Source organism: Cynoglossus semilaevis, chromosome 14 (genome assembly GCF_000523025.1).
Source record: "Cynoglossus semilaevis isolate Cse_v1.0 chromosome 14, Cse_v1.0, whole genome shotgun sequence".
In the NCBI taxonomy this organism is placed as follows: domain Eukaryota; kingdom Metazoa; phylum Chordata; class Actinopteri; order Pleuronectiformes; family Cynoglossidae; genus Cynoglossus; species Cynoglossus semilaevis.
Window position 1 is genome coordinate 21924284 of NC_024320.1, and position 4447 is coordinate 21928730.

Sequence of the window (4447 nt, forward strand, 5' to 3'; positions counted from 1 at the left end):
GTTCTTCTCTAACAGACGCCTCATTTCATGGGAAATTAATTGCTTCTGCCTTTTGAAATGCAAATGTCGGCTGCAGATTTAAGGTGAATGAAAACCTGGGTCCCTCGTCGACACGCAGCGAAATAAGCTCATCATGAACCGCTACGTCTGCGCCGCCTTGTAGCCTCCGGGTTCGTTAGGCACCGGACGCGACAGCAGGAGGAATTGCACATCTGAGTCGTCGGAGGAGTTGGGTCGGTGACGACAGCTACTTCCTGTAGTTTCTGCAGAGATAGAAGTTTCGTGTTTCCCACTAATGTAAGTTAGAATCAGAAGTTCACGCTGATAATGAAAGATGATTGGACGGTTACGTGTCTTAGTAACGACTCTTACGTCACAGCTGAGATGTGACACAGGCGTCGGTTTGACGACAGTCACTGGAGTTCAAAGGTCGATGAAGCTTTTAGGAATTTTAGGGTGAAAACGTCCAACCGGAGTCCATGAAAACTGGAACTCTTTTGTTGCTTTCAGTCAGTCAGTCAGTCAGTTCTGTCTGTGGTTTTATATGTGGCAACACAACAGAAACATGATGACGATGATGGTGTGAGAATTAGCTTTTAGCTCGGTTTGACTTTGCGGTTCTAGGACAGTGAAGGCATCACTGGCTTGTCTTCTTTGTAAATAGATGGATATAATGGTCCATTTACTGTATTTTGTACTTTGGCAATTTTTTTTTTAGTCCTTCATTTATGACGCCTTCAGCCTGCGGCGTTTCTTTGTTGACATCGCCATCTTCCATCATGTTGATGTTCGGTGTTGAAAGAAATTAGTTGACGAGCGGAGTGGACAGAAAAGTCATCATGTGGCTTTCTTTGTGGAAAACATTCGACTTTTTTTTTTGTTGTTGATTTTTTTGGAGGGAACTTTCCTGGTTGGTCTGTTCTAGATTATGACGTCACCACTAGTGACATTGGTACTGATGTCCAGTACAAGGACCAGAAACTCTTCATTCGAGTACTTACAATATTAGAGTATTTGTAGTAAATACTAAATAGTGAGTATCATCCATTTTATAACGACGGAGTGCAGTTTGTTTTTCTTCTGTTGTTACAGATTCAAACTCTTCAAACACAGATCATCATTTTAATGTAATGGAAAATAAAAACAACAACATCCATAAAAAGGACAGTAAAGAGTGGAGAGTTTGGACCTGAGGACGTTATTAACCGAGTTTATTCCTCTCTGCTGGAAAACAAAGGTGTTAATTATTAAATTAGTTCATCGGAGTTCTCTATGAGACCTCCCACAGTCACCGTGGCCTCAACTGTGGAGAAGAAAAAAAAGAACCCACTTAATATTCTGCTCAGGCTCCAGTCAGTGGACAGTCAGCTCACACTCAAGTCGACTATTCCACACACTCGTCTGCATTATTCCATCAGCCAGGAAAACTGGAGCGAGATCCACATCTGAGCGGCGGGAACACAGAACCTGTCGGGTTTGTTTTGTGTTTTTTTTTTTTTACATTATTGACTCCATGAATGACGTGGTTTTAAAAATGAGGCGACGTCAGATTGACCACTGGCTGTACTGGAGGTTAACCCTTTCAGAGGTCAGGAAACGACGGCCGAGACGATTCCTGCAGCAGCTCAAACTGGGTCACGTTAAACCTCTGTCTTTACTAATGAAGTCCCTGTGCACCGGGTTCACACCTGCAGCGCTTCAATTACAGCAGTGAGGCATGATGGGAAAAAATCTCAACAGCGCCGGTCCGGTCGGGAGACTGTGATGAACCGCGTGTTTGACATCAGCTCTGAACATGTGATGAAGAATTTAGAATACATTCAATTTATATATATATATATATGTATATATATATATATATATATTCATCAATGTATTTATTTGTATGAAGGTGGAGTATATATTTGTATATATGTGTATATATATTTGTATATATGTGTATATATTTTTTATACATGTGTGTATATATTTGTATATATGTGTGTATATATTTGTATATATGTGTATATATATTTGTATATATGTGTATATATTTTTTATACATGTGTGTATATATTTGTATATATGTGTGTATATATTTGTATATATGTGTATATATATTTGTATATATGTGTATATATTTTTTATACATGTGTGTATATATTTGTATATATGTGTATATATTTTTTATACATGTGTGTATATATTTGTATATATGTGTATATGTATTTATATATATGTGTGTGTGTGTGTGTGTGTATGAGCTGTTGCTCCACAATTTGAGAGTTTATTTTGCTGGGGGTTTTTTTGCATACAAATTAATGTATGCTGTCAGAAACAATTTGGATTTGAATTCAACTTTGAGTTTTTTTTGCTCATTTACCTTCTCTATGTCTCTCTCTCTCTCTCACACACACACACACACACAGACACACATATACACACACACACTCCTCTGCTCCAGCTATTCTGCTGCTGAATCTTGTGTTGATGAAGAAATCCTCTTTAACAGAATCACTCTGTGTTTTATATGGACTTCAGTGGAATTTACTGGAAACAGAACAAAATCAGAACAAGAATAACATCAACATAAGGACCCCCCCCCCAAAGCTAATTGTATCTTAAATGTGACCTAATGATTAAACTTAAACATTCATAACCATGTTGTAGAACTGAACTGGTTCAAAAGTTCCAGCTAAAGCTAAAGCTAACTTTTAGTTTTTAGCACAAGATACATGTTTTTAAACAGCTGTAAACATTTGAAAAGTCAACATCTGATGTATCTAAGAGTTGTATCTAAGAGTTAGCTAAACGGACTCAGACATTAGCTGAAAGATGAAAAGTGATGTCAGAAATGACCACATGCTAAAATGTTCTCGTTAGCTACGCATGTCCTTTGCTGAAATATATATTTATATATTTGTGTATATATATTTATATATTTATTTATATACTGTATATATGTATATTTAATAGATATATTTAATGTATATTTGCTCATAGAAGAACACATTTTATATATATAGTTTCTATACATATATACATATATAAATACATATAAATATATACATATATACACATATACACATATACTGTATATAAATATATAAATATATAAATATATATACATATGAATAAACAATATGTATTGGATTATGGAGTGAATGTTTGCAGCTCAGTGACACAAACAAACCGATTGATTTTTTACAGTATATTGTCACTAACACACACTGTAGAACCATGTTTATATTTAAATATATTTACTCTGGGTGATCATGATCTACTAGTACTGCCTTGGAGATCTGCCGGTAGATCGTAATCTACTGATTGGTCTCCACTGTCTCACATGACCCATGACTTGGATCAGTGAGTTCAACAAACTCACTGTTATTGATTGATTGATTGATTGATTTTTTATCCATCTCCGCTCCGACCTTTTCATCCGTTTGTCTTCTCCGCCCCCGTGGCTCCGTTATCTCTGGAACACGCCACCGCTCCGGCGCTCGACTCTGATAGGACACTGTCCACTTACACCCAGAGGACAGGAGTATGACGGCCTGGCAGAACTGGTGGAGAGTGAAGATTATCCAACGGTTCCTCCCAGGGACCGACTCACCGTCCGATCGGCTCAGGCCAGAGCGTCAGATTAGAGATTTCCCAGATTTTATTTCTGATACAGGGATTAACAGAGTCCTGCAGGAGGACGAGAGAAAAAACCCTGACCTTATCTTGTATAGAATACCACAGCTGGGTGTGTGTGTGTGTGTGTGTGTTCAATCCAAATTATAATTTCACAGCACGGTGAACGTTCAAATGTGACTCTGCAGGTCAAAGGTTAACAGATTAATTATGAATAAGGAGACGGATTGTTTAATGATTAAAGATGTGTTTAAATCACTCTGGACTCTCAGTGGATTCTCTCAGACATACACAGTAAATTATATATATGGTACCTGCCATATACTGTATATGTCTGAGAGACATACGTATATATACAGTATATGGCAGGTATGTGTGTGTGAGACGTCCAGCAGAGGATAATGACAGGTTTCTGTGTTTCAAAGTGAACAGTGATGAAACTGTGATGCGTTTTTTAATCTGGTGCAGTTACAGTGTCTTCCAACCTTCAGCTCGCGGTCCCACATGGGGACGCCTGGAAAAGCAAATGGGGTCGCGAAGCATCTTTGACTCCGCAACTGCTGCTCCGACACAGTAATGAAACGCCGTTCATTTATTTTTCTCTCTCTACATATATATATGCATATATATATACATATATGTATATATGTCTGTGGGGACATCGGAAAGGTCAAAAGAGGTCAAAATGGGGTCAGAGGTCAACAAAGTTGAGGGGCAGATGTTCAGTTCTGTCTCCACTGCACAGTGAATTAAAAACCTAGAGATTAATTTACTGTAAAATAGAAGTGAAAATTCTGTGATGATATTAAAACATATATTCTTTTTTAAT